Source organism: Barbus barbus, assembly GCF_936440315.1.
Source record: "Barbus barbus genome assembly, chromosome: 27".
Taxonomy (NCBI): domain Eukaryota; kingdom Metazoa; phylum Chordata; class Actinopteri; order Cypriniformes; family Cyprinidae; genus Barbus; species Barbus barbus.
The window spans coordinates 26,645,397-26,671,245 of record NC_136755.1 but is presented as its reverse complement, the minus strand read 5'-3'; the positions used below and the strand labels follow the sequence as shown (position 1 = coordinate 26,671,245).

The following is a 25,849-nucleotide window of genomic DNA, read 5'->3' as shown; positions in this document are numbered from 1 at the left end:
GTGTGTACTGTTACGGCCAGCTCGTTTCGACCGAAGTATACAAGTACTCTTAATGACTTGCAAGATTTTATTAGTCTTCAAAAATACAAATAACTTAATATAACAAAGTCTAGGGTTCAAAATCAAAGGGGAAAAATCATAATCCAAATGGGGAAGAGAAATGGTTAGCATGGGTTGTAAACAAATAAAGGCACGCCAAAACAAATGACTTCTCCAGAGGCTGTCGATCCCCTGGACGAAGTGAAGAGGAGTGGTGGAAGCCAATGTTTTGTCCTCGCTGTAATTAAATGGTGAACAGGTAACAGGGGTGTGCAATCTTCCACGCTCTCCTGGAAGAACACCGCCAGCAGGCAAGCAAGTGAAACACAGGGTCGTAACACCTCCCTCCTCAAAAAAGATTCGGTAACGAATCTAAAAAAAAAAAACAAACAAAGAAAAGACAATTAAACACTACCCAGAACGAACACAATAAAAGTTCTTGTGGTCCAAAGGAACGTCGTCTTCTCTTCATTCTTCAACACCTCTGGGCCCTAGAGATGCAAAGAAAAAGGAACGGACAACGAAGAAATGTTGTTATGCTCTAGAAAGTGTGTCAGCTATAACGTTATCTTTTCCTCTAATATGTTTAATATCAAGATGGAAAGGTTGTAAAATGAGACTCTATCGCATAAGTCGCTGATTTCGATTCCTCATCCGATTCAAGAAGACCAAAGGATTATGATCCGTATAAATGATAATCGGTGCAGCAATTGACCCTAGATATATCTCAAAATGTTGTACGGCCAACACTAGGGCAAGAGCTTCTTTCTCAATGGTGGAATATACCTGTTGATGTCGATTAAATTTCTTAGAAAAGTAACTTACAGGATGTTGAACCTGGTTCGAATCCTCCTGCAAGAGAACAGCGCCCGCACCGCAAGCACTCGCATCAATTGCAAGACTAAAAGACTTTTCAAAATTCGGAGCTGTCAAAACAGGGGCACATGCCAGCAAAGCCTTACAATTTTCAAAAGCCTGCTGACATGTCTCAGACCACCAAAAAGGCATTTTTGGACTCAATAAATCGGTAAGAGGTGAGACGACACTGGCAAAATTTTCGCAAAAGCTCCGATAATATCCCACCATGCCGAGAAATCGTCGCAATTCACGACGAGTGGTGGGAGCTGGAAAGTTACAAATGGCTTCTACCTTAGTCTCAATGGGCTTTACACAACCATTTCCCACTACCTTACCCAAATAGGTAACGGTTGCCTTCGCGAATTCAGATTTAGTGAGATTAACTGTAAGATTAGCCTTTGCTAAACGAAAAAAAAGTTATTTAATCTGGTTAAGATGCTCAGACCAGGAGGAACTATACAGCACGACATCATCAAGATATGCCTCACATCCTGACATTCCATTCAGTATACGGTTTACGAGTCGCTGGAAAGTCGCAGGTGCATTTCGAACTCCGAAAGGCATTACCGTATACTGCAGGAAGGCATCAGGTGTAACGAAGGCAGACAACTCCTTCGCACGACTAGTCAAAGGCACCTGCCAATACCCCTTTAAGAGGTCGAATTTACTGACGTAACGGGCAGAGCCAACATGATCGACGCAGTCATCAACTCGAGGTAAAGGGAAACAGTCCGGTTTTATCACAGAGTAAAGTTTTCGATAATCTGTGCAGAATCGATATGAGCCATCAGTTTTATTTACTAAAACACAAGGAGAACTCCATGAACTGAAACTAGATTCAGCCAGATTTACCTTTATTTTCGTAGAATGGATTTACCATTTACAATATGAGAAAACTCCAGCTCCTAACTCAGAAAACACTAACTAAATCCTACCTGGTCTTCAGAGATATACCGGGCTCGGGGCGGCATTAAACGCTGAGCTCCGCGACAATCAGTCAAAATGAAAGTCCGGAAGCGTACCCCCTACAGAGAGTTAATCTCCACCCAGGATAACCTCCAAAAACAAGAAAGGCAAAATAACAAACAACAAACAGTGCTCCGTCAGAAGGATTGTATTCACAATCCAGCTGGAAACACTCTAACTAACCAGAGTTCTCATTTATAAAGGTAACCATTCACAAACACATACAACCCATACTCACCAACGTTTCCTACCCCCATAGGATCACGGACGAGACACCCAATTTATGTTACGGCCAGCTCGTTTCGACCGAAGTATACAAGTACTCTTAATGACTTGCAAGATTTTATTAGTCTTCAAAAATACAAATAACTTAATATAACAAAGTCTAGGGTTCAAAATCAAAGGGGAAAAATCATAATCCAAATGGGGAAGAGAAATGGTTAGCATGGGTTGTAAACAAATAAAGGCACGCCAAAACAAATTACTTCTCCAGAGGCTGTCGATCCCCTGGACGAAGTGAAGAGGAGTGGTGGAAGCCAATGTTTTGTCCTCGCTGTAATTAAATGGTGAACAGGTAACAGGGGTGTGCAATCTCCCACGCTCTCCTGGAAGAACACCGCCAGCAGGCGAGCAAGTGAAACACAGGGTCGTAACAGTACGGAACTGAACTGAACAACTAGTTGTTAATGACGTATTTGAACATGCATGTCTTCGTCTGTATGTGAGATGCAAGAAAATAACAGTGAAAGAAGTCTTAACTTAGCACGGGGCTAGCTGCGCTCATGAGCCCTGCGGTAAAGTGTCAGTGTTGCCAGATCTTCATAGAAAAAAACAACAAACAAGGACAAGCACAAAAAACATTAAAACACCCAAATGCTTTGTTTAAAATCTCATATCCACAACAGATCACTTTATTAACTTCATAAAGTGCCTATCTTTATGAGATAAGACCAAAAAACATGCCTAAAAGCGCTTGTAAATATGAGGACATGGCAACACTGCAAGACAGCGCTCTCTAAAGCATCCTCCCGAGCATAAACACAATGCTGCATATCTATCAGCGGTAGTTTAGTTCAAATCGATGTACAAAGAGAGTCTTTAGTCAAAAAATAGCACATAACAAACAGCTAAACTTTTAGAATTTAACTTTTGAGTGCTGTTCCGTACACATTTAATTTACGGGACTCACTCCGGCATTTAAATGTGGTTGTCACTCCTGAAACTTGTAGTGTGTACGTGGCCTATTTTTGTTTGTTTCGTTTGTGAGTAAAATAAAAGTAGGATGAGATCTGAATTTAGTACAAATGCTGGACATTAACTTATTCTCCTCAACTTTCAAACTTCCCATTGGTTTGTTTATTTATTTTATTATTATTTGAATAAATAAAAGAAAAGTATATTGGAACTTGATTCTATCTTCACTATATACAGTATAATTACAATAAGACAAAAATGTGTTAGAAAGTGTAACATTTAGGCAATACGATTCATTTAATGCACATATTTAATGGGATAGCTAACACAAAATATGTATACTTACATTTGCCTAAAGTTATATACAAGGCATTTTTTTTCCTGTACGCGTGTAAACGCAAGGATAGCAAAGGGCAGCAGTCGCTTTCTGGCTGTAAAGCCCACAGCATTTCAAATAAAGTGGATTCATGTACTGTTGAGAGAAGACCTACAATTAAAGACATATCCAGACCTGCAATCAGTACATCCTGTGTCTCACTTATGACTCATACCATATAATGAAGTAAATAAACAAGTGTGTGAGAGTGTGAGTATATATTTATAATTTACGTCACTTCATTGGCTGATGTGGTTTCTTTTTGTTATTTATTTTTGCTCTTTTTTTGAGTGACAGAAGAGCTTGATCTGTGTCACTCTTGAGTTTCTTTGTGTCACTGTGGTGTTTTAATTTCAACACTGGTCATGTTTCCAGAGCTGATTGGCTCTTTTAATGAAGGTGTTCAACCAAAAAAGAAAAAAATTATTTAACCACCAATGTTGCTCCAAACCTGATAATGGCCATGTTTGTTAGGAAAAATATAAAAAAAAAATATAAAAAATCATTAATGGAGTCGACACTACTTGTACACTGTATTCCAGGTCTTCGGAAGTCATATGATAAGCTTTGTACGTGTTTGTCCTTTTCAGATTCTTCAAATATTGTCCTGTTTTGTTCATTCCTTAAGCTTCATACGCAGAATTTATTGATTATGATCTGCAGTTCCCCTGGTTGTTTTCTAGATCTATAACTCTGCAGTCTTCAGGAAGTCGAGCTGTTGTGAAGGACGCGTCCTGGTGGGAACGAGCTGATTGTTTGGCTGTATTTTGCCATAGCTCTCTGTGGTAACATGAGGTGCGCTCTGAGACAGCAGCATATGATGGATAATGCTAGTAGTAGTAGTAATAGTAGTAGCACTTTATTGTCACTAGTCACAAGTACCAGCGAAATTAGCCATCAACCTGTCCATACATACACAAACATACATACAATACAATATGACAGGGGGTGGACAGGACAGGAAGAAAGGGAATCCATATTGCGGTTGATAGTCTCAGTGCTGACCGCTCTGCCCACTGCTTCAATCATGACGGGCAGCCTTGTGAGGCTTTGGACAGCTGTTCCCGTCTCCTGAATTTTCCGATAACCCAGGGCAAAGCCTAATCCAATCAGCAGAAACCCCGTTATCATGGTTCCGAATAGGTAGATGTCTTCAATGTCCTCCACGGAAAGAGCCGCCCAGACACACGACCCGCCACCTTTCCCATGCATCCATCGTGTAGCCAGTAGCGAACGTTCCAGCAGGACAGCCAGGTTCCCCGAACCCAAAAATGGGGTCAATTGCGTTGGGAGACCAGTTGATCAAATCCATGATTTTTCAGTTTGGAGAGCAGTGCAGAGAGAGTCTCTCAGGTATTAGACAGTAGACGAGACGAGACGAGAGAGCAAAGCAGGGAGGGTAAGGGTAGGAGAGGAAAGAAAAATGTGTCCGCCTTCGTTGAGAGCCAAAGTAAAAGGTTGTTGTTTTGACTTTTAACATCCAAGGACAGCAAAACCATTATAGGGACTTTATTTTTTAACTTGTCGGAACGATAGCATAATTTTACGATTTGTCATTCTCTACTGCTCGTAAACTGATGTTACGGTTCATATGTCAGAAGCGTTTGGTCATTTATTTGAACCTATTAAATGGGTTTTCTAGCACCTCTGTTTTCCAGAGTTATTCTCCATATCTTTATTTTATTTTAGCATATTTAGTTTTAATTGTATTTTATTTTTAGCATGTTTTTATTTATTTATTTTATTTAGCTTTTTTATGCATTTTCTCTGAAGTTTTATTTTCTTTGTCCTCAGCTTTCTTATTTTATTTTTAGTTTTGTGTGTGTGTGTGTGTGTGTGTGCGTGCGTTTTTTGTTTTGTTTGCATTCTTTCCCCAGAAACAGCACTTGCAATATCAGGGTAGGTCAAATTGGTTAATAAACATAATAAAATATGTTAATAAACTCAAAGTGACTTCTGAATGAGCTGCTTTTATTGTTTAGTATTAGTAAATGTTCTGGACAGACTCTCTGTTTGGGTGGCAGAAAAACTCTGACCCGTGTCTGTGATGTGTGTCCTCATTACATGTCCAATCCTGACAGCTTCACTCAGTTCAACTTCTGCTTCACCATGTTCGTCACCCACAGAAAGTCTGAAAACTTTGTCTGAGTACTTTCCACTGAGGGAAAAAAACACAATCTCTGTGGGAAAAGGATATTTTTTTTAACTTCTGAAGCAGGTGGGAATGGAGGGGTTTTTATTTTTACATTTTTCAAATAATTTGTACGTTTTAATTCTTTGTTATATCAGGTAATTGTTTTGAGTTTTTAGGAAATTTGTAGGTGTTTCAGAAAAAAATTTGATTCTAAATTGTTGGCTTTAATTTAGTTTATTCTCAGGTAAATGTTTTTACAGGTAAATGGTTTTAATTTGTACTAATTTGTAAAAAAAAATAATAAATTTTAATTTATAGATTGATATAGATTTCTGCTCATTTTTCGATTTAATTATGTTGTTTTCAGGTCATTTTCAGGTGATTTTTAGATTTTATGCAATTTTCTATTTAGTTTAAAGGTTTTATGTAATATGTAAAATCTAAGTTTTCATTTGTAGTTTTTTTTAGGTAGCGTGGGGGTTTTAATGTGTAATTTTCAGGTAGACATGTAGAGCTAAACTGGGAGATAATATAATGGGTATAAACATTGTTAGTTAATTGAATCTCCACTTTTATTGGAAGATATCTAATCAACCCCAGTTTGCTTTTTAATGTAAAATCTTGTTTCCTTGCAGCTTGCTAAGTGTCTCAAACAAAACTCTTGAGAATAATTCAAAGACTCGATGCCATCAACCTCACAAACATTAGCAAACCCAACAACTGTTGTACATCCCCCAATGAGCACAGTGTAGCAGTTTTACGTGATGTTATTATTACGTTCTGGCACATTTCGAGAAGCACTTGCGTTCCTGTACATCTCAATCCTCTCTTTCTCTGACTGTGTAATCAGTGCAAACTGTTTACCTCATTAAAACACCCGCACACAGCAATGGTGACCAAGGACAAAAGTGATTAAATTGTTTGTTTAAATGGGTTGTGTTTGCATCTGTGTGTTGTTTGTTCATGGGTCCTGTAGCTTTTTTCCCCACACATTAAGTGTTCAGAATAGCACATACAGTGCTTATAAGTACATAATTTAGCTAAAATAATGGTGAGATTGAGCAGAGCGTGTCCCGTGATAGAGATTTTCCAAAGTAATTTTAAGTTGATTGTTTTTGCAATTTAAAATGAAGCACTGCTGTTTTCTTCCACCACCTTTTGCATCGTCGGAAAAAAGTTGCGTCCCCGTTACCCTCCGATGTTTGCTTCGCATCCCAATGCCATAATTACACACATTAGCGTGTGTGCATACATGCATGTTAAACAGCTCAGTAGTATTTTTCCCGCTAGCTCGTGTCTTCCTCACAGATGCTATCTGACTGATAAGAGCGGTCGCTTTGTGCGTCTGTGTTTGTCTTTGCATTCACTCAGCCCTGTGTTGTTACAGAAACACCCGCTGCCATCCCTCGTACCCCTTTAGGCCAATTAGTGTCTGTCCTCTACTGAACTAACAAATATTTACAGGCTGGCTTTGTGCAGGTCGCAGCTTGAATGATTCAAAGCTGTCAGGATAGAGCATTTTATGACAGGTATGAATGGTCTTTTGTGTCGTTTGGTCATTCATACTGAGTCATTGGGTTTGTTTTGCATGTGGTATGCTGTGCACGGCTCTAAGCTTTTATAGAAGCTCACAGCTTTCTGTATGAAGCTCCTCGAGGGGGTTTGGAAGACAGTACATGCCCTTTCAGAGGTTTGCAGTTTAGTATTTTCTTAATAGAATGGTTATAGTCTTGGGCAGAGATGCCTAGGAGGATTTATTGATAAAACAATTTCATTTGCAGATAAAGATTAAATATCCTATTATTATTATTATTAACAATACAAACACTATATTAAATATAATGTAGTCTGTATTTGGCTATATTTATTTACCTGTTCAGTAAGCTTATTGTCACGGGAAACACCATGGAAACCGACACGTATGTCTCGCTGCATAAAGCAGTGGTAGCACTTTTGAGAGACTCCAGTACGGGTAGCATGGTTTCGATGGTCATCCAGTTCTCATCAGACAACTCCAAAGTCCTGGCGTCTGAAAGTTTGGTGACGGATCTGTCAGATAATACAGCAGCAATGGCCCATCTCTGTTCGTTTAGGCATGCAAACATATCACTGACTGAATTCCAGCGAGTTTTGCAGGACTGTATTAATGTGTGTTGGGGCAAAGCTTGCTGTTCCTGCTTTTTCTTGAGTGCAACGGTTGCAACAGTGCTATGGTGAAAATGGCTCACTAGTCTTGTGCATGCACCAATTAACCGTGTCATGGCGTTAGCTTTAGTAGTAGTAGTAGCCCTTTATTGTCACTAGTCATAAGTACCAGCGAAATTAGCCATCAACCTGTCCATACATACACAACATACATACAATATGACAAGGGGGTAGACAGGACAGGAAGACAGGGAATTAGAAGAAGAAAATACAGCATAACATGAGGAAGGGGGGAGAAAAAAAAATAACCCCCAGGCTATGCTCCTTTGGGAGTACAGTGTGAGAACAGGAAAAACACCCCAGCAACAAAAGCACATAATCAATACAGCATAGACACATGACTTTGCAACAGGGGAGGTAATCCAGCTCCGGCAAGCAGCCATCCGGTCCTTTAAATCCATCCTTTACCGCTAACTGGAGCGTGTGGGCAAAGCATGCAACTGACTCCCACTCAAGGTGTTGGTTGGCCAGCATGATGTTGCTTTCATTGTCGTGGACACAGGCAGTGACCTTGCCGTTCAGACCCCAATTTGTTATTGCTGTTCGGAGGTGCTCTGCTAAATTTTCGGCGGTGTGGTGCTCATCGAGTGCGCGAGTCTGTAGTATGCTACTTTTGAGTTCACCTTCGATGATAAAGTGGCAAGTTATGGTCATGTAAGCCTCTGTTTTTAATGATGTCCAGCAATCTGTAGTTATTGCTGCATAATCTTCTCCATGGTCTTTTTCATATTCACGAGCATGTTCTGATGCGCCAGCTCCAAACGTGACATGATCATTTTCCTCCCTGGTACTCTGTATTCAGGCTCAACAAAGTCCATGAGTTTGCAGAAGCCTTCTCCTTCGACAAAACTGAGTGGCAACAGGTCTCTTGATATCATCTAAGAGATCAGCTCGGTTATTTTTTCAGTGCGGACGACATCGCAGCGGTGGCGGGTTGTAGTGAATGAAGTTATAATACATATGGGTGTTTATGTTATTGGCATTTGCTGGCTTTGGCTAGCCTCTAAGCTAACTCCTACGTGCCTGTACTGAATATGATTACGCATCGCTCCGGTAGAGTTATTGTAAGCCAATTTGCCATTACACAATTTACATACAACTTTTCCGTTTCCTTCTAATTCAAAATAATCCCACACCTTGCTCGTTTTACGCGTGGTAATTTTTGAGCTGGCCGCAATAACTGACACAAAGAAATTGCATATGCTAGGTCTGAGGTAAAAATGTAGTTTCTGCCCCGATACACTTTAATAATAATAAAAAGTATTATTTTTTAAACATTTTATTTTAACTTATTTAAAATGTCAAATGTAACGTTAAAATGATGGTAATTTGATTAATATTTTTTTTTTCTCTCACGTGTAATCGACTATTGTTTTCAGTGTCGACTAGTAGGAGCTGTACCGTTTAGTCGACTAGTCGACTAGACCCGCACATCCCTAATAAATACCAATGCTAGTCAGAACAGTTTACATTGTTGCCATAACAATTTGATTTTGCACAGTATTAGCCATAAAAAAAAAAAAATCATTTTATATGTCAGAAATAATGGATAATGGATACATCCATCACAAACCACTTGTTCTATGTAGAATATAATGCATGTGTGTGTGTGTGTTATTTGTGTTTAATTTATTTGTATTTATTTGTGTACATTATACCCTGCAGAGCACAAGCGGTTTAAATGGTTGTATACATTATCCATTATTTCTGGTTTATTAAATAATTATTTTATAAAACTTTTTTAAATAATTACATTATAATTTTTAGTATAGATGATTGTATGATTTACAATATAATTTGTATTTAATTTTTCGGGAGTTGTGACTCTGTGTTGTTGCGCATACATTTACAGCCGAAGGTGTTGGCATAATTGAGCGGGTTTCAAGGTTGCGTTAGTGGTCGATGCTGCCATCATACCTGCATCCTCCCACATCAAATGCTTAATCAATTCTTCACTGGCAAACAGGATTATGAACAGAAGCCTTTGTGTGCTAGAGCTCCCGATGGAGACCCAACTCGCTGCACCTAGATCCAGTTGAGCTCTGTTCAAATGGCAGATCATTGATTGGCCCGATTGGTGTAGGCTGCATCTTGTTCTGTTGAAGACTTTTGTCCTTGTGGCAGATCCAGTCAGCCTCTATTCCCAGCAGATCTATTATACTAGTTAAGTCTAGTCACCTTTATACGATACAGATCGTTTCAAAGTAGCTTCCTAGTCATAACAGAGTCAATGCAAACAGCTCTAAAGAAAACAATATTGACATTGATACTAGTTGCTTGATTGGCTCTTATGGTTATTTGGTGGATTTTAATATTCATAATCTTCAAAGTCATGATAAATGTTGCGTGTGCAGTAAGTGGCCTTCAATGCAGCATTCTGTACCATTGCAGTATTGAAATATTTTATATATGTTCATATCAATGTATTTGCATGACAACATCACTCTTTTTTACAACTTTTTACAAGATTCTTGTGCCACTATAAATAGTTGCTCAGATAAAGATTCAGTATTATTCTTTCTAAGTGCTTTGACACAATCTGTATTGTTAAAAGCATTATATAAATAAAGGTGACTTGACTTGACTTACTGAATATCATGCATTACAATGCAGTCCAAAATTTGTTCACAATTTGATTTATGATTATTTACTAAAAGATATAAAACATCATGAAATATGGCATTTTACATTACATTTTTACATTTAGCCATTTAGCAGACACTTTTATCCAAAGCGACTTATAAATTAGGACAATCGAAGCAATTAAAATCAATAAAAGAGCAATGATATGCAAGTGCTATAACAAGTCTCAGTTAGCTTAACATAGTACACGCAACAAGGTTTTTTTTAAATTATATAATAAATAAAAACTAGTGTTAGTTTTTTGTTTAGTTTTTTAAGAAAACAAGCAGTTAGTAGATGAATAGAGTGTAAGTCTAAAAGGGGCAAGTTTTTTTTTTTTTTTTTTTTTTTTTAAGTTAGAATTAGAATAGAGAGTGCTAGAGTTAAGGGTTACATTTTGATTAAACATTTACATTTTACGTTTATTAAATTAGCAGACGCTTTTATCCAAAGCACCTTAACAAATGAGGAACACAAAAAGCGATCATCATAATGTTAAGAATTATATCAATATTTTTTAAAAAAACTGAAAATACAAATGTAACTTGAAGGACAATCACATGCATCTGAACTGGAAGTATTTTGGACGTAGGCTTGGTTTTACAGCTGAAAATGTGTCAACAGGTATAAAACATTAATACCAATACATTAATTATAAATTTATCATTAAAACCCATAATTGGTGCATTTCTTTGAAGTTTCTTTGTCAAAATAATGCATTGGAATGCATTTTTAAAATTTTGCAGTTTTATGCATTTTTAAAAGTTATGCAGTTTTATATCCCTACTAACAGATGTCCTTCCCACTGAAATTCACTATGCAGGTCAACTTTTAACACCGTTTTCCCATCCATGTTGGATTTCAAGCTTATTTCTATGCTATCTAGGTGCATCTGATCTGATTTAACCCTACAGCAAAAGGAGAAAGTTAGAGCAAGACTGCAGTATTTACGACTCTGATTCCCTAAGAGTCTGTAATTAGATCTCACTTCTGTGGTTCCATCCTCCAACACGTCGGTGCATTGCTGACAGAACGCAAACGCAGTACTACTGCAGCCTTCCCCGCTGCTACAGACACTGACAGCACACTCATTACAGCCTGATTCCTACATTTAATAACAATCATTTGTGCAAACAATTACCTAAAGCTTAGAGTTAAGAAGACATTTTGCTGTTCTCCAAGAGTAGTAAACCGTGCTTCAAAATATTTCATCTCCAAACACTTTTAAAGAAGTTGCCCCATTTTTAGATATTAATTAGAGCCTGGTGTGTTTCTTCCTCAGTTTGGTTTGTGTAGATATAGTGGCATTTTAGACCAAGATTTTTAGATTTCAAGTGATTTATACTGTAATTTATAATCAAAACACCCTAAAATGCCTTTTAATGGCTGTTGTTTTCCAGACACTGCCTGGATTCCCGCTCAGACTGATAATAGCAGTAATGTTGATGAACAAAATAAAGACCAGTAAAAGCCTGAAGAGCTGTTGTCCATCTATTCTGAAGTTCATAAATGCCATTTTAAGCTTTATTTTGGTTAGTTTAAAAGTATTAGCTTGTGAAAGTGAATGAACCAAGAAGAAAACGCAAAATTGTGACGTTTAAGTCCATTTCAAAATGACACAAACAAGCTCCAGGTCTGAAACTTAACTAAATTTAGGGAATAACCATTATATTTAAGTGTGCCATTTTGCCGCGTCGTGAAATTTCAGAGATTTTCAGGTTTCAAGTCATTTATATTATAATTTATAAAGAAAACATGTGTTTTTCTCAGAAAATGCCTTGTAATGACAGTTGTTTTCCAGACGCAGCCTGGATTCCCACTCAGACTGATAATAGCACTCATGCTGATGAACAGAATAAGGACCAGTAAAAGCCTGAAGAACTGTTGTCCATCTATTTTGAAGTTCACAAATGCAATTTTAAGCAAAATTTTGGTCTGTTTTGAAGTATTAGCTTGAGAAAGTGAATGCCGTACCATGGCTGCAGCAGGCGCAATGATATTACGCAGCACCTAAAAAAGTAGTCCCCAGCTACTACTTTCAGGCACTGTGTAATATCATTGCGCTTGCTGCACCCATGGTACGGCAGCAAAGTTCCTTGATTATTACGCCGGAATGAGAGTATAGTTCCTAGCCATATCACCCTAGAAAATCGCAACTTTTAATTTTCCGTCGGTCTTAGTACACAAAATATTTTTTTTGAAATAATTCAGAGCCTGGTGTGTTTCTCTCTGGTTTGTATAGGCGTATATGGCAGCATTTTATTTGCATCCACCCAAGATTTTTAGATTTCAAGTGATTTTCATTTTAATTTATAAACATAACATGCCTTTTTCCTCCAAAAAATGAAGGACTGTAGTTTTCCATATGCAACCTGTATTCCCCCTCAGATTAATAAAAGCAATAATGTTGATGAACAGAAAGAAAGCCAGTAAAAGCTTGCAGACATATTACATATTTTGAAGTTCAGAAATGCTGCTTTCAGCTCATTTTTGGTCTATTTTGAAATACTGTGGCTCCTGAAAGTGAATGAACCATGAAGAAAATGAGACGATTTAGTCCATTTCAGAACAACACAGACAAGCTACAGGTCTGAAATGTACCTAAATTTAGGCAATAGTCATTATATTTAAGAGTGCCATTTTTCTTTGTCGCAATAACATTTTTTAAATGACAATGTCAAATGACAACTGTAGGACCAAGCAGAAGCTTCTGTGTCAAGTGGTTGTGTTAGCAACAGCCAAGCAGTAAGTGGCAATTCATCTTTGGCTAGTGCTGATTTAATGTCTGCTCAAGTGCTGGATTTCGCCCTTCAGGGTTAAGTGCAAACACTAGATATTGGATAAAGCCTATATTTCATTTATTGACATTTACATTTTTTTTGCATTTGACAAATCTAGTATGGCACTCGAGGTTACAGAAAATGGCCTGAAATTGTTAACAACATTTATTTATTTAAAGCTATTTTTGTGTCCAAATAGAATGGGTTATGTGCTGCTTGAAACCAGAACTGTCCTTTATTCCCTCCCAAAAGATCTGCAGTTTCGTGTCAAAGATCTCCAGAATCTTCAAAGGAGGACGATGAACAAATCATTTAGTGCAGTGAATCTAGTTTAGATTAATCATTCGTAAGGCCAAATGAAATCTCCAGTAGACACGGACCTCCTACTGAGAACATTTCACATCTACTCCAGACTTCCCTTTCTTTTTTTATGTGCTGCTTTGCTCATTTGACAGCTCCGTAGAGCAGTTTCACGGCGCAACCTTGCCAATCGCTGCTTTCCCTCCGTCATTGATCAGCTCTGCGGGTTGTGTTCGTCAAAGTGGCATATTTTCACAGCTGAATTGACACCGTAACCTGTGTTTGTGATTCAGGCATAGCTGATTATTGATCAGCGACTGTCAGGTTAGCTGAGCATCGAAAACCATTCACAATGAGCTTCGTACTGTTGGAGTCTCCGTGGGTTTTTCTAGTAATTTTTGGTGTGTGAGAGAACAGGAAATATAACTTATAGTACTACATTTTTTTTGTAATTTTAGATTTTAATGATAATAAAACTGTTAATTAAAATTAATTACTTATTCTAATAGAATCTAATATATATACATACATACATACACATATATATGTATGTGTGTGTGTGTGTATAATGGCAAAATAATGTGTATCCTGCTGACACACTACATCAAAAAACTGACTTAAAACTATTTTTAGCTGGTAAAAATACCGATTCGATTGCTTGGTAACACAAATCGCTAATCAGCTAATCACATGGCAGCCACTCAGTGCATTTAGGCATCTAGATGTGGTGAAGACGGGCTGGTCTGAGTATTTCAAAAACTGCTGATCTACTGGGATTTTCACGCACAACCATCTCTAGGGTTTCCAGAGAATGGTCTGAAAAAGAGAAAATATCCAGTGAGCGGCAGGTGTGTGGACGAAAATGCCTTGTTGATGGCAGAGGTCAGAGGAAAATGGGCAGAGATGGCTTTCTATCTAGAGATGATGGAAAGGCAGCAGTAACTCAAATAACCACACGTTACAACCAAGGTATGCAGAATACCATCTCTGAACGCACAACACGTCGAACCCTGAAGCAGATGGGCTACAGCAGCAGAAGACTACACCGGGTGCTGCTCCTGTCAGCTAAGAGCAGGAAACGGAAGCTACAATTCACACAGGCTCACCAAAATCGGACAATAGAAGATTAGAAAAACGTTGCCTGGTCTGATGAGTCTGGATTTCTGCTGCAACATTCAGATGGTAGGGTCAGAATTTGGCGTAAAGAACATGAAAGCATGGATCCATCCTGCCTTGTCTCAACGGGTCAGGTTGCTGGTGGTGGTGTAATGGTGTGGGGGATATTTTCTTGGCACACTTTGGGTCCCTTATTACCAATTGAACATCATTTAAACGCCACAGCCTACCTGAGTATTGTTGCTGACCATGTCCATCCCTTTATGACTACAGTGTACCCATCTTCTGATGGCTTCTTCCAGCAGGATAATGCATCATGTCACAAAGCTCAAATCATCCCAGACTGGTTTCTTGAACATGACAATGAGTTCACTTTACTCAAATGGCTTCCACAGTCACCAGATCTCAATCCAATAGAGCACCTTTGGGATGTGGTGGAACGGGAGATTCGCATCATGGATGTGCAGCCGACAAATCTGCAGCAACTGCGTGATGCTATCATGTCAATATGGACCAAAATCTCTGAGGAATGTTTCTAACACCTTGTTGAATCTATGCCACGAAGAATTAAGGCAGTTCTGAAGGCAAAAGGGGGTCCAACCCGATACTAGCAAGGTGTACCTAATAAAGTGGCCTGTCTGTGTGTGTGTGTGTGTGTGTGTTTATGTGGTTTATGAGGACACAAATTTGTATAATGACATGGGTATGACAGAGGTATTACAATATGAAGGTGGTTTATGAGGACACTGCCTATGTCCCCGTAATTCAAAAGGCTTAAAAAACATACTAAACGGTGTTTTTTTGAAAATCTAAAAATGCACAAAGTCTCCTGTGAGGGCTAAGTTTAGGTGTAGGGTTGGTGTAGGGCAATAGCACACACAGTTTGTTCAGTATAAAAACCATTACGCCTATGGAGAGTCCCCATAAACCACAAAAACCAACATGTGTGTGTGTGTGTGTATATATATATATATATATATATATATATATATATATATTTAAGAATTTTCCATTGTTGTAGTTTGAATCAATATGTTTGTGTTTGATTCTTTGTATTGTTCTGCTCAGTGAACCTTTGAATTCTTTGTTTGCAAAAGTTTGAGCCTGGAGCTTCATTATCTTTGGATGCAGGGAAGCATTTTGCTGCCTCTATCAATTTGTTTGTCACCTTTGTTGATTATGAATATCCAGCCATATCAGGCCAGAGCCGAGGAAAGAATGTGGCAGGATGGATCCAGTAGAGGAATTCTGCCATAAAAGAATAATAATTAAAGTTGGAAATGAGCAGGAGTGATTCTGAGTTTAGATGAATTCAGTGTCGTCCAAAACAGGAAATTCTGATTTGATCAGACTCTCTGTGGAGAAAGAGGCTCTCAGCCAGGTTTGATGCCAGTCTCTTTATTTCGTAGCCAGTGTAAACGTGACAGTGCACAAATATAATAGATTGAACAAATGGCTTCCATCCTCATCTGCTTGATCAGATGTAAGACTTGAGATTTGTGTGAATGTCATGTACCACCCTTCTTCATTTAAAAAATTACTGCATTTAAAAATGTATTTTTCGTAATTAAAAAATATTTATACTTTTATTTACTTTTAATATTAAATAAATGTATAATTTTATATTTTAAAAAGTACATTAAATCTTAGTCTTAAATTTTAGTCTTTTTAGTTTTAGAATTTTTTTAGTCCCTTAATTTTTAAAAATTACATCTTCTTTGTATCTTTGGTTTTAGATACAATCTGTAAAATAAACATCTTATATATCTTATAATATCATATAAATTTTACATCTTGTATTTTGTAGTATATTTATGCGCACACACACACACATATACACATTTATTCATGCATTCACATTTAAACATACACATTTCTCATTTCATCATGTTTGGATGCATGACATTCAGCGTGCATATATGTGAATGAAAGAAAAGGCAATCATTATTCAATGCACATGTGCATGCATGAAAGAAATATCAACTTCATTTATTTTTTCAGTAATTTAGTCCTTCACATTAAAAGTAGATTTGCATTAAATGATGTAGAGATGCATTAAATTGAGTGTTCATATGCACACATTAAAGAAAAAACCAATGACAATTCAGTATGCATGTAAATGCATGAAAGGAAAGACCAGCTGTGGTTCAGCATACATATGCGTTACATTCCATACATTGAAGTTTTTTTTCTTTTTCTCCTTCTTGCAAGAATGAAAAACTCAATTCTTTTGCAAATATTACAATGACATCATCAGTGATGGTAAGATTTTTGAATGTCGAAGTGGCAACTGAAAGATTTTATTCTGACATGTTCACATCCTCAGACTCAGAAAAGAGCTATTTTTACTAGTTGAAACTCATAATTACGGTAATTCAGTGGGGATTTTTAAAATTTAATGTCAAATTTAAGTGCTACAGACATCTGTTAAACAGTCGGAGCTGAATTAATTGGAGAATTTTGTGAAGACGAAGAAAAAGTAGTCTGAGGGATTTCTTTGAAGCATTGTAATTAATTGATCTTATATAACATTCAGAGTCTACCACGCGTTTTTAAGCACTCTGATTCAGCTGTGACAGTGAGAGATATCCCTCTTGTTCTTTCAGCGTTGCTTAATAGAGGCACGTCGACCAGGCTGAACTGCATTTGAAGGACGTTGCTCTGCTCTCTAGCTTTGCAATTCAGAACGAGCAGATTGAAAAGATCTTTTGTTTCCCTCAGACCTGATTCCCACTAGTGTTTCTTTCAGCGTTGAGTAGTGCACTTGAGATCATGTGCCCTGATCTTGAAGAAGACAAGGCACATGTTTCCTTTAGCCTTGTGGAATACAACTCTCGAGCAGGTACAGCTCTAGTGTGATTGTCGTGGCCTGAAAACACCGGACACCTTCATGTTTGCCAGCCGAGAGTCAGCGTTAATGTGGAGGAGATGAGATGAGAAGATAAACTCATGCTGAGGTCGCCCGCCTGCTGATTCTGTGCTTTTATATAGATTTCCAAGTAAAATTTATGCTGTTACATGACAGCACTCCACCTCAGTATAACTCAGCTTAATAATTAATCTAAATTACCACATCGTTAAACATTTACAGGAGGGCTGTTAATAGATCGCTGACATTCATGTTCTAGAATCTAAGAAAGCTTAGGACTAAGTTTATCCAGACCTTTAGGTAGAAACCCTTCTGATCTGGTTAGTAAGAGATTTGTGCTGTTTCAGAGTGCAAACTATATGATGATTTTAAGAATATCTACTTATTATTAATAACAACAACAACTTTTATTGTTGTTGTTGTTGTTGTTAAAAATAGTACTTACAGGATTTTTTTCAGAGAAATTTCCAGTGTCATCATTAATAAAATAATAATAATAATAATACATTTCAATAATAATAATAATACTTGTATCAAAAGTTCAATGCAATTTTCATTGTCATTAATAATAATAATAATAATAACAACAATAATAATAATAATACTTTAGGTCATTTTCAGGGCAATTTTCGGTGTCATATAATATTAATAATTATAATACTAATAATACTTATATCAAAAGTTCAAGGCAATTTTCTGTGTCATAAATAATAATTATAACAGGTAATTTTCTAGGCAATTTTCAGTGTCATTGATAATGATAATAATGGGTAATTTGCAGGACTGTTTTTGATCTCATTAATAATAATAATGGTGATGATGCTGGTAATAATAATAAAAAGTTAATTTTCAGTATCATCTCACACATCTTTTGGTACCTGTAGGCCGGTTAACCCTAAGAGGTTTGGAAAGGAAAGGAAAGGAAAGGAAAGGAAAGGAAAGGAAAGGAAAGGAAAGGAAAGGAAAGGAAAGGAATATTTTGCTAATATACCATCTAGTATTGATGCAAAGCAACCTGTTGTTGCTATGTTAACTGCTGGGCGCAGTTTCTCTTTGTGAGCTGTCCTAGTTGAAAATATAAACTTGTCGTCTAACTTTGTCACAGAGAAATGTTGTTTGTGTAGGTTAAAGTGTTTTGATGTCCTTTGGGTTCATTTGAGTCTTAAACGGCAGCTCAGATTCCTGTAATACACAGAACTCCTGCAAACTCCAGGAATCAGTGTGCGCTTGTGGCTCTGTCGAGTCAGGCAGTTTTCCAGCTTTCCGTCACTTTTACTGCATCCGCTCGGTGCCATGGGCAGACCTGGTTGCCATGACGACCTGCTCCTTTTTTTTTTTATGAGCATGCTGTGACATCGTGGTCACCCCCGACATCCATTCTAGAGCAACAACCACCACAACAATGCTGACGTGGTGAACCTGAGAGACAGAGGTCAGCAGAATGTGAATCATTCTGACTTGGGTGAGTGCATAACCACCCAGCAACACACGAGTAAACACTACTCCCGTTTTCTTCAGAGAATGTCAGATTGTATGGAGTTTGCATTTCTTTGCATGTCTGATTGCCCTTTCTATCTGTCTTTGTTCTGTTCATCATTATGGAGGAATATCTCCACCCGTCCACAGCTGATCTACCTATCATTTTCACATCTCCTAGCAACAGCTCTTTAAAAAACTAAATGTAACACTTGGTAACGTGTCGCACCAGAGCCGTGTGTACAGATGTATCCATGGGCATTTGTGTGCTGTAACTCTCACTGAAGTATGACATTACACTAATTGTGCTTTCTGATGCCAGTCTTCTCAACAAAGAAAAGTCCAGATCAAATTTCAGCATAAAATCAAAAGAAAGAGTATTACGAATATTAAACTGGTCCTATTTTATGACACTCTTTTCATGACAGTGAAGCACATTTTTTCACCTAAATGAACATTACTGTAATGCATCCTGAAATGTAACCTTTGCTTGTTTTTTGTAATTTGTAATTTTTGTCAATTCTTATTCTCATTAGACTTCCATGACTAATACTGCAGTGTAATCCGGTGATTTTAATAAAAAAAAATAAATGAAACATATAAATGTTTATTTATTTAATTTTCTTTTTTACTTTATTTCATCCGACATATTGTTCACTGTAAAAAGTGATAAGTGGCCTTAACTTAAAAATGAGGAAACCCATTGCCTTAAAATTATTAAGTAAATAATAATAATTAAAAAAAGTTAAGTGAATTTGACAATTCACTTAACTTATTTGTTCAATTATTATTTACTTAATAATTTTAAGGCAACGGGTTTCCTCAATTTTTTTTAAGTTAAGGCAACTTATCACTTTTTACAGTATTGTAGTAAAATCAACATTTCACATACTCTATCTGATCTAATCTATCTATAATCCATCATTTTGTTTATGTTTATATTTTATTTATTTATTTATTATTTATTTATTTTTTCATTACAGTAATGAGAATGAGGGTGAATATGTTTCATTGTCATGAAAATAATGTTCAACAAATGGCTCTAAATGAGCATAATTTTCTTACAAAATACTAAATGTATTTTATTATTGAGAAAAGTGACCTGAACATGTTCTTGACCAGTTTGGTGAGATTTGCCTGTAGAGATTTTTTGATTTAATACATGGGCTACTGGTGTGTGGCAGATTAAATGGAGGGCTATTATTTATAAAGTGGATCGAGCAAAAAATAAGGTAAGATTTCAGAAAAGTGGATCACATATTGTCTACAAACTGAACACACAGAGAAAGAGAGAGAGTGATCGTCTGTGGATACTTCTGAAATAGCACAACACAATCAACCTCAGAACTTGTGTTCAGAATATAAGATTAAAGGAGGTACTAATACACGATTCATGTTTTGGTTGATTTTTAGTGGATTTACTTTCTGAATCAAACTTTGTATCTTACTAAAGCTGCAGTGGATGAAAAGACAACAAAGCTTAAGAAATTCTTAAAGTCAACATGAAAATGGCATTCATAACCCACTTTACCACAATGTGATGCATTTCAGTGAAACAGAACAATCACTGAGAAAAAAAGTAAAGAGACTTTTTATATGTCAGGAATCAATTGGATTGTGATTTTTATCACATTTAAATCTTTAAATAGATAAATTAATATAAAAATATCAGTAAATGCCATCCTATTGTGCACAAAATAATAATAATGTATAATATCATTAATATATATATATATATATATATATATATATATATATAGATATATATAATTTATTTACGTGATTCAAAGCTGAATTTTCAGCATCGTTACTCCAGTCTTCAGTGTCACATGATGCTTCAGAAATCATTCTAATATGTTAATCTATGATCAATTTTGGAAACCGTTCTGCTGTTTATTTATTTATTTTATTTTTGGAACCTGTGATACTTTTTCAGGATCCTTTAATAAATAAAGGGTTAAAAAGAGCAACATTTATTCAAAATAGCAATCATTTCTAACAACATAGAGTACCGTTCAAAAGTTTGGCATAACTGCTGTTTTTTTGTGTGTTTTGTATTTTACTTAAGTATATTAAAATAGAAAACCATTATTTTAAATTGCGATGATATTGTACAATATTGCTGTTTTTTTTCTGTGCTTCATAATCAAATAAAAGTCTTACTAATCCCAAACAACCTTAACCTTAAAATAAAAAACAACCCATGAAACTCCCTTTTTTTCATAATCCAGTTAAATTAACTCAAAGCTGTGCCCTGTTTTCAGCTAAATATTGTTTCATACATTACATTATTTTGACGGCTAATTGACAATGTGTTTTGTGGTCTGCGTTTGATCTTCGGCATTTAAAGACAAAGCTTTAAATGAAACAGGAGTTGTTGGAACCAATCTTGATTAAACAGCTTGCGTTTAGTCGGTGCCGGTGGGATTGTTCTGTTCCAAAAACGCTTTTATTTCAAGGCCCAAAATGCTATTTTTGGCCTTGAAATAACATTTGGGTTTGGAGAGTGAAAAACTTTATTTCACCAAGTCTTACATCAGCCAGGAGGGACCATGAGTATTTGATGATGCGAAGCAAAACATTTGGGCTCGGCTTATAAAAAAAGCTTGACATTTGCCTTCTCGGTTTTTGATAGCGACTGTTAAATCATCATTACCCAAACAGACGGCTGTACCTGCCTCTTCTCAGAGCTCAGACCGAGACATCTACAGCTGTCCTGTCAATGAGAGATTATTTATCCTGCAGTGAGCTGCTGTAGTCCTGCGGGGCAGGCTGTTTGTCTGTGTGTCATTGACAGAGGCCCTCAGGGACCGCATCTCCCAGCATGCCGCTCTCCGGGGACGGGGCTCGTGTGACAGCTCTGCCTCCGGCGCTTGAAGAGACAGCTTTCTTCACTATCAGTAGCACAAAACCTGGATTTCTTTCCTCTTTGTTTTTAGTGAGCGTTCATTCACGATCTGCTCTGAGATCAGTGCTGGTGCATCATGGGTTTCCACTGTTGACTCTCTGAGAGTCAGAACTAAGTTTGACGATCAAATGAAACAGTCTAGCAGATTTTTTTGTGGGTTTCGTTTCATTGTTAAGGGTTTGTTCATCCAAGATTTGTCATCATTTACTCAGCCTCATCATTTAAACCTGTATGATTTTCTTGGTAACACTTTACAATAAAGGGTCATTTATTAACATTAGTTAATGTATTAACTAACACGAACAAATGTTTATATTGTGAAATATAATTACAGTTTAAATTTGAATGTTTTCTATCTGAATATGGTTTAATATGTAATTTATTACTTTGATGCAAAGCTGAATTTTCAGCATCATTACTCCAGTCTTCAGTGTCACATGATCCTTCAGAAATCATTCTAATATGCTGATTTGCTGCACATCAAAAATTTTTTGATGAATAGAAAGTTCAAAAGAACTTTATTTTAAATAGAAATCTTTTGTAACATTATAAATGTCACTGTCAATTTTATGCATATTTGAATGCATACTTGTTGAATAAAAGTTTTCATTTCTTTTAAAAAAGGAAAATATATATATATCTACGATAGCATATATACTGTATATTTGCATCAACTATTCCTTTCAGTAGGTTATTTTCTACACATTTAAATAATTGTATTACTTCCTTTTTTATACAGTTCTTCTACAAGCTTATGTTCATCCGCATCCAAAATAATGGAAGTATTCTTTTCCTGAAATGATGCTTCGCTTTTCTGAGTCACACTGTAATCACAAAAGCAAAACTTTATACTGAAGAAGTGTGTATATATTTGATGGTATTAGTTTTTCAGTACCTGCACATTCAGTCATTTACTGGGAGTTTTGCACCATTTCAAGCGATTGCATTTATTCATAGTGGTGAGGTTCATATGGTTTTTAATAAATCACTCGGTGAGTAATGAGTGCTGTGTGTATATTTGTATTCGGTGGCTTTATGAACCATTCGAAGGCAATGTTTGAATTACATTAAAGATGAATAGTATTGAATAGAGAGTTTGTACAGTTGATTTTTGGGGGTTGAAGTTTTGAAAAATGTGTTACAGGATGCAGTAAATGAGCAGTTGAGAAAAACAGTAGCTTGTGCTTGTGATGATTTCTGAATGGCTTCTCATTGCGGTTTAGTTTTCAATAAACGTGAGCTGGAGAGTTTTGTGTTGCAACTATAAAGCATGTCTTCACCGTGTTTCAACAGAGAAGACTGCTCAAGATTCTCTCACGCCTCTGTCTCTCTCTGTCTGCAGATGTTGTGGTTAACGGAAAGCCGTGTGACTGTGACGTGATCGCTGACAGGGTCGGAGACACTGTGCCGTTAGAGGTGAAACTGACCAAGAGCGCCATCGGACCGTTCTCTCTGACCGTCGTCCCCTTCCAAGACTATCAGAACGGAGTCCAAAACCACAACCTGCAGGATGCCGTCACTTTCATCGGCTCCAACACCTTCTACATTGGCACGGTGAGCTAATGACGCACAACGCAGGACACTGTCTGAGCCAGGTCACATCCTCTCGGCTCTCAGTCACTGTCCACTTACAGATATGTTGATCAAGGTTTCTTGCAAAAGAAATCCTCATTTAGTTTTCCACAATCATTTTCCATCCTCTTTTTAGGAGAGATTTGCAAGACTTTTACAATGTATATTATACATTGCATATATATATATATATATATATATATATATATATGTGTGTATACAAGACTTATACATTGTTTGGCTTAAAACAGTCAACACTGAACACATCTACTTATTCTTTGCAAGTATTATTTTCCACAAGTCATCAAAACAGTGAAAAAATATGGGAATTGTGTAAAGACCAGTAAGGTTAAACAAATTAAAATTTATATTTTTCTTAATTTATTTGTCTTTATTTTCAAAAAAAGACAGCGTTAAAGTGTTGAATCATAAACATTTAGATGACTGTTTTTAAAATCAAGAGATAAATTAAAAATTGTCACTTGTGTCCAATCTTTTTACAGGTAGTGTTTTTGAAATCATGACAGAAAGACATAAATATATTGCATAATAATTATTTTAATATTTATATGTAATACATTTTTAGGTTTTAATATGTGTTTAGTATTATTACTACTATTACGAGTAGATGTACAAGTAGTAATAATTACATAAACCTTTAAATTAAAATGTTTTTAAAATAATGTAAAGCATAAATTTGGTCCTTTATACCCAAACTTTTAACTGGTAGTTTATCGAAATTATGACAGAAATATATAAATGCATAATGTAATATTGCATGACAATTTTCTAATATTATATGTATTTTTTATTTAAATATTTTATTACTATTATTGCCATTATTGTTATTAATACTAATAAAAAATTTAATTTAAAAGTTGTAAAAGTGTTTAAAGTTGTTTAAAAGTGTAATTTAAATCATTTATTTGTATTGTACAAACAATAATTACAAGCATTAATTCATAACCCTTCAGATTAAAATGTTTTTAAGATCATGAAACGCATAAATTCATAAATTGTATGTATCGAAATTTTTAACTGGTAGTTTATGTGAAATTATGTCTGAAATATAATATAATATAGGATTGCATATCAAATACTCTTAAATTTTTAATATTCTTAATTAAATTATTATTATTATTATTATTATATACTGTTGTAGTAGTCCATTTTCCAAACATGCACACAGAAAGTAGTGAATCACAAATAAAATGGTGTAAAAAGAGATCTGAGCCCTTTTTGAGACCAGAGACATTGAATTCCCGTTCACTCTGTTCACATTTAAAGCGGTCTGAGTCTGGTTGTTTTAAAGAGGATGGAATGTCTTTGCTTCTGCTGCTGTAAGACTTCTCTTTGCTGGCCACAGGATGTGTATGTGAGGAGGGTGTAGGCTGCAGGTTTTTGAGGTGTGTGATGTTCTCATCCGCAGGTGAACCCTACAGAGAACTCAGTGTGTGTCGGAGCCCTGCTCTTCTTATACACCGGTGATTTCTATCTGAACATCAAGTTCCAAGATGACAGCACGGCCCGTGGCCTGCCGCCCGCCTGGTTCTGTCTGCCCAGCGTCCACATCAAAGCCCAGGAGCCGTCGAACTCTGAACTCTGACCTTTGACCTGATGGGCTCAATAGGCTTTTCTAAGGGACCTGGGAGAGTTCTGCTGTTTTTTAGATGACTACTGAGCTGATCTGGATATTTATTGAGTCTAGAGCGAGTGCAGTTCTAGTGTATGATGGATTTAGGGTTTGAAGATTCAGTTTATGCCAAATCCTCCACCTTACGCTCCATTCTGAACCCCTCATTCTCCTCTTTAGAGACAGACTAAAGGATGAAGAACATGTTTCAGGTAACCACTAAGTAAAAACATCTAAGGAGGTCTTACAGTGTAGTCCTGAATCGCTCTTTTTAAGTGATCGTGACTGTGGAGAAATGTAAAATGTGCTAGACTGCACAACGACGTCATGCTTCTAATGCATGAAACATTTTCAGCTCATATTTCGTCAACACAGGAAAAACACAGGAAATAATATTTGGTTGAAGCCTGTTTTTTTTGCATGCCATTATTTGAATGCCATTTTTTAAGAACATTTTTTGCCCTAAGTCTGCAGTCCTGCAATAGTTTTGTATAATGCATTTTTTTTGCATTATGGTAATGAGAAGGGAAATTTTCCTAGTTGTTATAAGAATAATTCACAATTCAAAAAAATCTTACTGGATAAAAACAGGCTTTAAAAAAAAAAAATTCCTTTTGATTTTGGGCTGAGATATGATCTAAATAGGTTCTCGGCAGGTTTTTTTAGGGGTTTGCCTTAATAGTGCATGTAAATATCAGTTTCATCTGTCACAATATTTTCATGTAGTATTGTATTATGCAGCTTTTAGCACATTTGGATTAGTTTTTCGGGGGTTTGTACATAAATAGATTTGTGACCCGT

The 25,849-nt window shown here is 36.4% G+C and overlaps 1 pseudogene across 1 annotated transcript in view; it reads left to right on the top strand.

The window, feature by feature from the left end:
• Positions 1 to 25,021, top strand: part of LOC306847470 (trafficking protein particle complex subunit 9-like) — a 226,550-nt pseudogene extending 201,529 nt beyond the window's left edge. The window contains exons 16-17 of the transcript in view: positions 23,186 to 23,397; positions 24,845 to 25,021. The product of the transcript in view is annotated as a trafficking protein particle complex subunit 9-like (transcript). The remainder of the gene's footprint in view (positions 1 to 23,185; positions 23,398 to 24,844) is intronic.
• The last annotated feature ends 828 nt before the right edge of the window (positions 25,022 to 25,849 follow it).